At 41.7% G+C, this 13,561-nt stretch overlaps 1 long non-coding RNA gene across 1 annotated transcript; it reads left to right on the plus strand.

Moving 5' to 3' along the window:
- Positions 1-5,149: 5,149 nt before the first annotated feature.
- On the plus strand, positions 5,150-6,254 carry LOC122030129. The gene is made up of 3 exons (XR_006125318.1): positions 5,150-5,817; positions 5,889-5,974; positions 6,071-6,254. It is a non-coding gene; the product is annotated as an uncharacterized LOC122030129 (long non-coding RNA).
- The last annotated feature ends 7,307 nt before the right edge of the window (positions 6,255-13,561 follow it).

Below are 13,561 nucleotides of genomic sequence, written 5' to 3' on the forward strand. Positions count from 1 at the left end.
TAGCTCCACAGTGTATATAAATTATCCCTATAACACAAAGTTAGCATAGTATCAAATAATGCATGAGTAAGAAAGGTAGTAGAATTTGTCTTGAACTCAACTTAGAAACCTCCCAACTTCTTTAGTTGGATTAGCGACCTAGGGTTTGTCCCTTCCTAGCACATGACCTCCTCATCGCTCCACTCCAATTGCTTACTGTTGGAACCCCAAGGTGTTTTGATGTGATCAAACAAGCTAAGTTAGGTCCTGCGTTTGTTTAACCCTTGTGTCTAAGTGTGCAGGAGCTTAGGAACACAGGAAGTCGAGCGGAAGACGTGGCTAGCGAGAAGGACGGCACGGGAGAGAGCCGACGGGCTCAGTGCGTCCGAGGGACGAGGTGTCCACGGAAGAGTACACCGGTGGACGAGAAGAGCGTGCGCGACGCTCGAGGGACGAGAAACTGGGTAGGAAGGCTGCTCGAGGAGAAGGCCGGAACATGGGTTCGGGTGAGCCCTATTCCGGAAGGCCGAGATCACCCAAGCTAGCGGAGCCGACAGACCGGACCAAGAGGCAGGCCGAACCGGGGCAGGCTGAGCCGGGCAGAGAGCTGGACGAGTCAACTTTGTTGACTTGATGGTCCGGCGCCGGATCAGTCAGGCGCCGGGGTTCATGTTGACGGATCAGGCGATCGCGGTGGCCGTTGGGGATAAATTTATCCCAGGCGCCGGAACCCCTTCAGCGCCGGACCGTACTATAAATAAAGTACTGATCCGTACATTCAAAACAACCAACTTGTAATCAAATCCTTCTGTGCTTTCAACTCTGTTCTTTTCATTTGTGCTGTCAACGTTGTAAAGAGGCTACTCCACCCAGAGGAGAATCAGATAGTGCTTTCATTCCTTGGATTAGCAATCCCTTGGTTGCAAACCAAGTAAAATTCTGGTGTCTGCTTTTCTTTACTTAGTCTCTTTTATTTATTTATTACAAGTGTTCATTATATAGTTGAAATCCGAGAAAGGTTCGAGTTTTATTTTGTAGGGCAATTCACCCCTCCCCTCTTACCGGCCTCCAAAGGGACCAACAAGTGGTATCAGAGCAAGGTGCTTTAGGAGGACTAACCGCCGATCGAAGCAACAAAGATGGCCGGACCAAGTATCGTCCCACCAAAATTCGAGGGGAACTTCGCAGACTGGAAGCGTCGTATGGAGGTATTCCTAAAAACAGATTTTGAAATTCGGTTTATTATGAAATATGGTTTTGTAGCTCCAATAGATAAAGATGGAAAAGAAAAGAAGAAGCGATTGGACAAAGAAGGAGCGAGAATGAGTCGGTAGCAAGCAGTAGTGCGGAACATCACCTAGCGTGTTCACCGCCTCGAGAGGTCAACCATCGAAACTACTTATCTGCTAAAGAACTTTGGGAGAAGTTCTTGGAACTCCACAGGCACGTCCGAAGCAAAGCTCGCTAGAAGGACATCCTCCCATAACAAGCGATGAACATCAAATCGGAGAAAGGTGAGAAAGTAGGTGGTCTACATGCAAGGTGAAAGAATTAGTTCTTGGTCTCGAAAACCTTGGTGAAACAGTAACAAACCGGGACACTATACGCTACTCGCTCACGTTTCCAAGAACTCCGGAGTGGACATCAATCGTCGATGCTTACTACATCTCAAAAGACCTGGAGGTAAGTACTTTAGAAGAGTTGTTTTCTACCCTTGAATTACACGAAACTAGGTATACAGAGATATCAAAGGACACAACCCAGACTATGGCGCTGAACGCAACCAACAAGGATGAACCTGAGTCAGACTCCGAAGACGATCAAGAAGCGTACATGGTAAGAAACTTTAAAAAGTTTTTTAGATCTAATAAATTTAAAATGCAGAATAAAAAGAATCAAAAAGGTAGAAGAAAGGTACGGTGCTACCAGTGTCAGAAGGAGGGACACCTAAGGGAAGACTGCCCAGAACTCAAGAAGGTCAAAATGAAGACACCCAAGAAATACAACCTAAAAGCAACTTGGGATGACACTTCTTCATCTGAATCAGAAGCTCAAGAATATGCGGGGATTGCACTGATGGCAAGCCACAAAGGACAAAGTACATCAAAACCCACCATCAATGAAGGGGGAGCGACCTCAGATGGAAGTAGCGAAGCAGGGGGTGATTCAGGCTTCAAGTCTGATATGGTAAGTGAGGTATGCCTCTTACCCCCTGATGAACTTTACTTTGGTATCAAAGCTATGACTAAATCCATGTATAAATTAGAAAATAAAAATGCCAAATTAGAAAATGAAATTTTAGAAACAAAGAGAATTTTGGAAAAATCATGTCTTATAGAGGATTTTGAAAAATTGAAAATTGAAAATGAAAAACTAAAAGAAGAAATAGAAAGATTGAAAAAATCTAATGGTTCAAATATTTCTACTTTTAGAAATTATAGAGGTTTAAATTGGTATTATAGATTTCATCAAAGTCAAATTAGAAATATATCAAAAATCTATATACCTAGGAAATACTTGGTTAATTCTGTAGGTAGGAACCTCTATTGGGTTCCAAAAACCTATTTAATTTAAAATTAAAATTAGACTTAGCATTTTCAGCAAGGAAATTAAACAACTAATTTCTTTATGAGGCTTTGTCTAAGGAAGTGGTTGTTGCTCCAATAACCAAGAAGGCCTAGTGCCTCGCCACGACTTGGAAGCCAAGTATCGAAATGAAAAGTTTAATTGACTAACTGAAAAAGCATTAATTCAAATTACTTAATGCTTTAAAAGAGTTATTCAATTTGTGTTAGAAAATATTTAAAATTTTAACTTAACTTAGAATTTTTTTTATCATCTTAGAAATTTTTATGAAAATTGACTTAGATTTTGACTTAGAATTGTTTCTTATGAATATTAACTTAGGATTTTTTTGGGGATGCTGAGATAAGTTTCAAACTTAAATTTTTTTTTAACACTTATGACTGTTTTATCTGAAAAATGTCTTACTTAAATTTCTTTTTTCGAAAGAAAAATTCTGAAAAGTGTCTTTAAATTGAATGTTACTTAGACATTATTAAATATTTTACACTTAAAGTTTTTTTGAATTTACCTTAGACTTATTTATAACCCCAATTTTTATGTGATCAAAGGGGGAGAGGTATGTTAAGTCTAGGGGGAGGTACTATAATTTTTCAATTGAAAAATATTTGGACTTACTGGAATATAAATCGTTTTTATTGCATATGGTTACCCTAACTTAACTTGGGTTGCTCACATCAAAAAGGGGGAGATTGTTGGAACCCCAAGGTGTTTTGATGTGATCAAACAAGCTAAGTTAGGTCCTACGTTTGTTTAACCCTTGTGTCTAAGTGTGCAGGAGCTTAGGAACACAGGAAGTCGAGCGGAAGACGTGGCTAGCGAGAAGGACGGCACGGGAGAGAGCCGAAAGGGCTCGGTCCGTCAGGGCGAGGTGTCCATGAGACAGTGCCGGTGGGCGAGAAAGCGCGCGCTCGGTGGACAGAAAGGAAGGAAGGGCTCTGCGGAGAAGGCGGAACATGGGTTGGGTGAGCCCTATTCAGGCGAGATCACCCAAGCTAGCGGGCCGAGCGAGCAGACCCGGACCAAGGACGAGCCGGCGGGGGTAAGCCGGAGCAAGAGCTCGGACGAGTCAACTTTGTTGACTTGACAGGTCCGGGCGCCCGGATCAATTCCGGGCACCCGGACCTCCGGGCGCCCGGATCAATTCCGGGCACCCGGACCTCCGGGCGCCCGGAACCATTCCGGGCGCCCGGGGGTTCATATTTGACCAGATCGAAGCTGATCGCGAGCTGACCGTTGGGGGATAAAATTTATCCCCCCGGGTGCGCCTGGAACCCCTTCCAGGCGCCCGGACCAGTACTATAAATAAAGTACTGATCCGTACATTCAAAACAACCAACTTGTAATCAAATCCTTCTGTGCTTTCAACTCTGTTCTTTTCATTTATGCTGTCAACGTTGTAAAGATGCTACTCTGCCCAGAGGAGAATCAGATAGTGCGCTTACATTCCTTGGATTAGCAATCCCCTGATTGCAAACCAAGTAAAACTCTGGTGTCTGCTTTTCTTTACTTAGTCTCTTTTATTTATTTATTACAAGTGTTCATTATATAGTTGAAATCCGAGAAACGTTCGAGTTTTATTTTGTAGGGCAATTCACCCCTCCCCTCTTGCCGGCCTCCAAAGGGACTAACACTTACCTCAACCTACCTACCAAACATTGGGTCCTCTAGATCTATTTGAACTTCGGCTTAACATTAGATCAACTCACCAGGACTTCCCCTCGATATCAAGTCTTCCAGTCCTGTCAAGTCCATTTGTTAAGTATCAGGTCCACGATCCACCTGGATTTTTCTGCTTAGCTTTCATAATCTGCTAAGACTTCCCTACCTAGCCACGACTAGGACTTTCCCAGTTGAGTAAAAAACCTACACACTTAGTCAATTCATCAGATCACAACAAGACTTAAGTTGAACCTTTGACAACATCGAAACTCAGGTTCGATTTTGGTGCACCTTGCACCAACAAGAGGAAGACTGCTCGAGAAGACTAGAATTGAGTTGGGGTGAGCCCAATTCTAGAACACAATCACCCAGATGAAGGATCGAAAGATGCGATAGAGGGGGGGGGGGGTGAATATCGCATGTTAAAAAATTTTCTTTTCGTAACGTAAAAATAAGAGCAGTGCAGTGGAAAATAAATGACTCGTTTTGGTAACTTAGTTCGAAGCCTAGGGCAACTCCTACTCCAAGACCCATGATCTCTTGATCGCATCGTTGGGCAATCCATTATAATTCTTCTTTTTTAAACCTTCGGAAAGAAGCAATTCATACAATGAAAAAGTATAAGATAGTAACAACCTACTATTTTATTCGAATAACTACAATGCTGTAAAATATGGAAACAAATATTAATTAAATAATAAGGTTAAATAGAGGAATAACCTTAAAGGAATTTTTCAAAATTTTTAAAAATTTTCTCAGAATTTTTCGGAGGTCGTATGGTGTAGGTTACAAGGATAAATATTGGATCACGGAAAGCCTGTTTAGGCTACCCCATTTAAACGAGGAAAAATTTTCTTTTTATTTTTCTTTTTTCCTTTTCCTTTTCTTTTCTTTTCTTTTCCTCCGTTTCTCACCCGAACCCCTCACCTCCCGATCCCTTCCACCTCCTCTCCTCTATGCGGCGCCGAACTGATCGCCTTCCTCAACCGACGGCGCCGCACCTCGTCGTTTCCTCTTCTCCCCCCGTTTACAAAACCCTCAGCCAAGGAGTCTAGTTCCTTCTTCTCGCCACTGTCCGAACCCCTCCTCTCCCTCACGCATCGCCTTTGCTCTTCCCCGTGCCCTAGCTATCTCCACTGGCTACTGCTGCCGATCGCTTCGACCAATCACCAGGATGTCATCACTACTACGAGTGAGGCTAGAACAGCACCGTCAACACAATCCACCCGACGCTGCTCCTACCCCAAATCCCGATTCTTTGCTCTGCCTTGTCGCCGATCTTGACACGACGCCCTTCCCTACCGATCAGCTCTTGTGCACGACATCAACCACTATACGACAGTCGCGACGATCGCCTCTTCCATTTGTTTAGACAGCAAACTGTCTCCTCTTTCTCTCACGCCACTGCGATCCACCACCAGCATGCCTAGGGAAAGGGGGTATCTACTCCGATCACCGTCGGAAATTTGAGACGCTGCCAGTAAACTGATCTGCCAGACACATCCTCTTTTCCTCATGCGAGCACCACACGCACATCACCGCTGGTTGCTTGCTGCCATTGCCGATCTAGGGTTTACGACGACCAAATTTGAGGTAGGTTTTCCCTCCTAGACCTGGATTTAGGAGTTTGGGTGTTGTTCTAATAAAGTGGATAACCAAAACAGAGCTGGGCAGGTGGTTTCCAGCAGCTACTCAATTTCGACGACTGCCCTACCTGGCTGAGGATCAACAGGAGTGGCTTCGAGTTGAGGTAAGTGTTGGTGCAATCAACCTAGGTTTTGATGTGTGTGTCAAAGAGTTTAAGTTAGACTTTCATATGTATTTGATATGTGTTTGAGTCTTGCAGGACTTGGTGGAACACATGAGAACTTGGTGCGGCCAAGTATGGAAAACTCATCCAAGGGCTCGGATCCTTGAGTCTCTGAAGGATGGTGTGGAAGACATCTATGGGACCGCTGGACAAGGAGCAATGGAGTGGAGCCGAAGGAAGTGGACTTTAAGGCAGCGTGAAGGATGACACGGAGAGGAGTCGCGGGCTCGGGTGCATCTGAGGGACGAAGGCCGAGGAAGAGGACTTCAAAAGCGACTCCGGAAAGGATGAGAGGAGTGAATGTACTGGGACCAATCGACTGGTAATGAGACCAGTCGACTAATCCAGCTTCACAGAATGCACAGAAGCATTCTGTGCTTGTCGGCTTCAGGGACCAATCGACTGGTATATGGCCGTTAGCAGAAATTGACTTTCTGCAAAGAGCCATTGGCTGTGTCCAACGGCACACCAGTCGACTGGTGCTTGGACCAGTCGACTGGTGTCGGGGTTTGAGTTGATTTGTGATCAACTCTCTCCTCTTATTTAAGGAATGCTTTGGGGCTTGAAGAGGGTTACCGGTGCTAATTGAAAACCTTCTTATTCTTGCCCAAAGCTTCCAAGTTCAATTCTCTTCCTCCTAATCTAAACTCCATCTTGTAAAAAGGAAGAGATCATTTTGTGAGAGGTTTGCTCCACTGAGAAGGAGAAGCTTTAGCCGGAGATTACCGGGGACTGATCCACCGAAGGATCAAGGGCTCGTCCACCTCAAGGACATATCGTGGAGTAGGAGCATCATCTCTGAACCACGTTACATAGAGCGTGTTAGCGTTTGTATTCTTATTTGTTTCTAATTGCTTTAGTTTTTGTATTTCCGCTACGCACTAACCTTTTGTAGAGAAGAAATCGATTTGGGGGTGGCCTAGCTATCCAACCCCTTTCAAGCCGGCCATCGATCTCCTACAAGTGGTATCAGAGCGAGGTTGCTCTTCAACAGACTAATCGCCAAGAAGAACAACATCATCAAATGGCCGACTCAAACATTCATCCACCCAAATTCGAAGGCGACTTCTCTTGGTGGGAGAAGAGAATGGAGGTATTCTTCGAAACTGATTTTGATATTATGCTAATCATGGAAAATGGTTTTGAAGTGCCTAGGGATCAAGACAATAAGATACTTGAGAAAACAAGGTGGAGCAAGAAGCAAAGGGAAGAACATTTAGCGAATTCGAAATCCATCCATCATCTACTAAATGTTCTTCCCCAACAAGAAGTAACAAGGGTGGGAACCTACTCAAGCGCCAAGGAGTTATGGGAAAAGCTAGTGGAGCTTCATGAAGGCACATCGGAGGCTAAATTGGCAAGAAGAGATCTTCTCCGAACTCAACTCAACAATGTAAAACTTGAGAAGGGAGATAAGGTATCTACACTTCATGCTAAAATTAAAGAAATTTTAAGTGGACTAACAAGTGTAGGTGAGAAACTCTCCAACCGAGACATCATAATGAAAGCCATCAATGCTTTCCCAAGAACCTCAACATGGAGCTCCATTGTAGATTCATTCTACATTTCAAAGGATCTAGAGAAGAGCTCTCTAGATGAATTCTTCTCAACAATGGAGCTTCACGAAATAAGGGTTGAAGGATTAGAAGGAGAAGCAAATAGATCAAGAGGAGTAGCTCTTTTGGCAAACAAGGGAAAGGGTAAGAAGAAGAAGTCTTCATCCCCACCATCATCCGACTCCGAAGAATCAAGCGCCTCAATGGATAGTGATCAAGAGGCGTATATGGTAAGAAAAATGAGAAGGGCATTTAAAAGGTTTTCTACTAACAAATCTCGTGCTAGGAAAAGCTCAAGAAGCAAAAGTAGAACAAGGAGAGTAATTTGCTACAATTCCCAAGGAGAGGGACACATAAGAGATGATTGTCCTCTCTTGAAGAAGAAGGAAGGGAAGAAGAAGGAGGAGAAGAAGACAAAAGAAAAAGGGAAGAAGGTCCAAAACCTAAAAGCAACATGGGATGATCCTTCATCGCCATCGGAGGAAGAAGAGCATCATTTGGTAAATTTTGCTCTAATGGGAATTGATGATGTAGCCTCCACCTCATCCGAACAAGAAGAAGGAAGAAGCTCAAGTGAAGATGAAGAGGGGAGCTCAAGTGAAGGGGGAGGTCAAACTTCGGATTCGGACTTCTCGGTAAGTGAGGTACATAATCTTCCTCCTCATATTTTAATTAAAATTATTTCAAGCACAAATGATGACTTGTTCATGGAAAAAAGGAAAAACAAGTCTTTGAAACATGATATTAGCATGCTTGAAGAAATATTAGAATCTATGTGCTCTAAGGACAACAATATGCATGCTTCTTTTAATTCTTCAAATGATTCATGTTTAGAAGAAGAAAATAGGAAATTAAGGGAAAAGGTAGAATACCTTACCAATGCCCTTAAGAAATTTGAAATTGGCTCTAAAACCCTAAATATGATCATTGGGAGCCAAAGGGCAAGTTTTAAGAAAAATGGGATAGGATACAATGAACCAAACAATGAAAAGACCTATCATTGTCTACTTGCTAGGGGCAATCCAAGACAAAGACCATAGATAGGAAATGGATCCCCAAAGAGTATTTGGTCAACTCAATTAGAAATAATTTCTATTGGGTGCCAAAATCAATCCTTAAGAGTTAGAGGATTTTTGGTTAGTCAACCATTGAAATAATAATTCAAATCTTTGAAAAATGGTTGATTTGAGACCTTAAGGGGGAGCACTTAGCCTTGATAGAAATTCATGATCAAGAGGGCTAAGTAGAAGTTACCTTTATCTCACAATAACTTGCATTATTTTCTAACCATAAATGTGAGATACTAAGATGATACAAATAATCCGCTTATGCTTATGGCATTTTGATGAGTTATGAAATGTATCAAATTTTTAGTGATCATAGGCCAACTATGGGGAAAGCAAATGTTTAATTAATGGATATCTTGCCCATAGATCATAGTTGGACATTTCAAATGTTTTTGAAAATAATTCTATGTTTTATTTACTATGGTATAGCTATATTAAAACATATGATTGCAAACTATGTTTCACTTTGATACAAAACTTGCATGTTTTTGATACTTTTGAGATTTGGTCAAAATTTCAAAAATAGGTAGACTTTTCATGAAAACATATTTTTCCTAATTAAAGAACATTATAAGAAATATGTGTTCAAAATTTCATGATTTTTTGAATTTTCTAGATTTTTTGAATTTTCTAGAATTTTTTATGAATTTTTGAAGTTGATTGAAAAAAAAGTTGAATCAGGTTCGAAGTGTACCAGTCGACTGTGACAGGTACTAGTCGACTAGTACCAACCTTCCAGCCTTTTGTTGGTTCTCAAAATCAATTTTTTTTCCAAATTTTGTTAGAACTGATACCATAGTATGTGTACGTGTCTGGTATAATATTTTTGATGGTGTCAAAGGGGGAGAAAAGGGAAGGTTTAAGTTAGAAACCTACTTGGTTTACTTGTGTGCAAATCTTTGAAAATTAAGGTTGAGAGCATATGTTAAGGGGGAGCTTGGTTTTTATGCTTCATGTTTACATATTGCTTCAAACTTTCAAAGTTGCTATGTATGCCTAACTTAAAGATATTGCCACACATCAAAAAGGGGGAGATTGTTGGTGCAATCAACCTAGGTTTTGATGTGTGTGTCAAAGAGTTTAAGTTAGGCTTTCATATGTATTTGATATGTGTTTGAGTCTTGCAGGACTTGGTGGAACACATGAGAACTTGGTGCGGCCAAGTATGGAAAACTCATCCAAGGGCTCAGATCCTTGAGTCGGTGAAGGATGGTGTGGAAGACATCCAAGGGATATGAGGAGCAATGGAGTGGAGTCGAGGGAAGTGGACTTCAAGGCAGCGTGAAGGATGACACGGAGAGGAGCCACGGGATCGGGTGCATCTGAGGGACGAAGGCCGAGGAAAAGGACTTCAAAGGCGACTCCGGAAAGGATGAGAAGAGTGAATGTACTAGGACCAGTCGACTATAATGGGACTAGTCGACTGATCCAGCTTCACAGAATGCACAGAAGCATTCTGTGTTGTCGGCTTCAGGGACCAATCGACTGGTCCTGAGACCAGTCGATTGGTATATGGTCGTTAGCAAAAATTGACTTTCTGCAAAGAGCCGTTGGTTATGTCCAACGGTACACCAGTCGACTGGTGCTTGGACCAGTCGACTGGTGTCGGGGTTTGAGTTGATTTGTGATCGACTCTCTCCTCTTATTTAAGGAATGCTTTGGGGCTTGAAGAGGGTTACTAGTGCTAATTGTAAACCTTCTTAGTCTTGCCCAAAGCTTCCAAGTTCAATTATCTTCCTCCCAATCTAAACTCCATCTTGTAAAGAGGAAGAGATCATCTTGTGAGAGGTTTTCTCTACCGAGAAGGAGAAGCTTTAGCCGGAGATTGTCGGGGACTGATCCACCGAAGGATCAAGGGCTCATCCACCTCAAGGACATGTCGTGGAGTAGAAGCATCATCTCCAAACCACGTTACATTGAGCGTGTTAGCGTTTGTATTCTTATTTGTTTCTAATTGCTTTAGTTTTTGTATTTCCGCTACGCACTATCCTTTTGTAGTGAAGAAATCGATTTAGGGGTGGCCTAGCTATCCAACCCCCTTCAAGCCGGCCACCGATCTCCTACAGTAAGGTGTAGGGAAATTTAATCCTTACTGTAGCTTACCCCTAGAATTGGAATCAGGAAGATTTGGAATTTGTTTTAAAACATGTTATTATGTGATAATTAGGGTTAAATCAGTTTAATTTAGCTTGGGTGGTTAATCAATAATCACATTCGATTATGATTATCCTAAACAGGGTTGAGGATTTGATTTAGATATTTAACTCATAAGTAATTAGCTAAATCTGTATGTTATGATTTACAGGACTTTGATTCAAGACGTGTGTCTCGATGTGGGATCTTTTGGATACGATCTCTATTTTTGAGGCGGGTACCTTGACTTATCTCTTTTGATACATCATGATGATATGCGTAGTAGGTTATAACCTTTAGTAATAATTATGTTTATCTTTGCTTTAGTATGTCTCAACATGATACCTGTTGCATGCTTTTATCTATTCTGCATTTATGTTTTATACCATCGTGTTTATTGCCATGATTATTTATGCTAATAGAGGTAGTGACATACTATGCCTTATGATACACCGGACTAGTCATTTACCACATCTGACATATGTACCTAGATATGCTTATTTCATGCTTAGTGTCATGCACAATCTCGCATGATTGCATGCTGAGTGATTGGCAGCTCCATTATTGTTGAGCACATCGCCAGTTACATGGATCTGAACACATAACCACTCATGGGTTAGTGGTATATCAGTTAGGGTGTGTGGCAGTTTTGCTCTGTTAGGATCCGTTGGTCCGCTCATGGGTAGTGTGACGCAGCGTGGTAGCCGACAGGGATCCCTCCTCTGGACTGTCTCAGGGAGATGAGAGCATTGAGCTCCCCCACTTATGATTTGGTGTAGGAGGATAAGTGTACTTCGACAGTATCCTATCCACTCGGTCACTTATCAGGAGTAGTGACGGCAGAGTGCACAGTTGTCATAGCCCTACCCACTCGGTCTCACTATCGTGTGTGAGATGGCTGACTGGTGTTAGAGGTGGTCATGCCATTTGTATCATATGCATGATTGTATTTATTGCTTGTGGTTGTTGTACTTTATTACTGCATATTGGATGAATGCATATGGTTGACATGCATACAGGGACATGCTATTTTCGGTTTGACGACCTATCTTGATAGGAGGTCCTGGTGAGTGCAACTTCTCCCTTTACTTCAAGTCTTGCATTGTTCATTATTTCAGGAGACTGTACACATATTTATTACTATTAGTTATTACTTGTTATGCATGTCAACTTGGTATCCGCTGAAGATTTGACTCACCCCGATGATATTACCATTTCAAGTTGATGCTGTCAGGAGGTTCCAGTCACTATTCCCCACTTCGCGTCGTGTCAGTTTTCTACTCTTTAGTCTTTTGGTTCTCTGTTACATTTCATATATATATGTGTGATTTGTATGTTTGTACTCGAGGAGTTTTATCGTGTTTTTGGTCTACTACACTTCTTTTTCCACTGTGTTGGTTTCTCTGTCGTGGTTTTAAGGTTTCCGTCAATGTAGTGGAGTAGGCGGTTTTCAAATATAAACTGCATGATTGTGTCAGCCAGAGGCTGAAATATATAGAAACTGTGTCGTTGTTTAGTTATGTTTATTGTTATTGTTCCGGTCATGTTGGCCGAGGTATATGTGGCCCTGAGGGCTTTGTAGAATAGTTTCATATTGTCACCCATATAAGGGAGATGTTGCCGAAATTTGTTTTGGCAGGGACTACCTGGGGCGTGATAATATTTTTGGTATCAGAGCCAGGTCTATGATGCCTGTCTGATGTGTTATAGATTTTCGAGTAATCTGATACCAATATTTTTGGTATCAGAGCAAGGTATACGATACTTGTTTTCCGTTTTGGATTTTTTGAGTTAATCTAATACCAATATTTTTGGTATCAGAGCTGGTTTACGATACTTGTTTTTCGTGTTTTAGATTTTCAGGTTAATCTGATACCAATATTTTTGGTATCAGAGCGGGTTTACGATGCCTACTTTTTCATGTTATGGATCTTTGAGTTAATCTGATACTAATTTATTTGGTATCAGAGCAGGTTGCGATGCCTGTCTTTTTCATGTTCTGGATTTTTAGAGTTAATATGATACCAATATTTTTGATATCAGAGCAAGGTATACGATACTTGCTTTTCATTTTGGATTTTTTTTTTGAGTTAATCTGATATCAATATTTTTGGTATCAGAGCAGGCTTATGATGTGTTATTTTTCGTGATCTGGATTTTCGAATTAATCTGATACCAATTTATTTGGTATCAGAGCCCAGGTTTTTGCGAGTCAATCTGGGTATTTTTGAATTTATACAGATTTTCGTTATTTTTTTTATGTTTCGGAATTCCGAGGTATTATTTGACCTCGTCAAGGAAAGGTCATATTTTGGAATGGGATAGTGACAAAACATCTCCAGCCGGTAAATAGGTATGATGATTACTTTTGGTACTTGTAATATTTGGGTAATAATTTAACAAATATGACGAGATCTACACGTGTTCCCGTGCCGAGATGTGGCGCAGGATGACCACGAAAGAGGATAATGGAATCCCTGGCGATGGAGTCTCCAGAGATGTCTGCTGGGGTTAAGCCTGTCAGTCAGGGACAGACTCCACCTGGTACTGTGGGAGCGTCGGGCTCTCAGACTCCGACGGTTTCAGGGGTACCTACCTTGACTGTACCCGTTGTACCCACTCCCATAGTATGATATAAATCTAGAATAATGGACCATGCATTCATTTGGGTTTGTTTGGTATGGGCTTATACCTGTACTATTCCACAAGGATAACCGGTTGGACTTCCTAAAATATCCTTTCTTCTTGTATTTGATTCCGCCATTCATTCC

Source organism: Zingiber officinale, chromosome 10B (assembly GCF_018446385.1).
Source record: "Zingiber officinale cultivar Zhangliang chromosome 10B, Zo_v1.1, whole genome shotgun sequence".
In the NCBI taxonomy this organism is placed as follows: domain Eukaryota; kingdom Viridiplantae; phylum Streptophyta; class Magnoliopsida; order Zingiberales; family Zingiberaceae; genus Zingiber; species Zingiber officinale.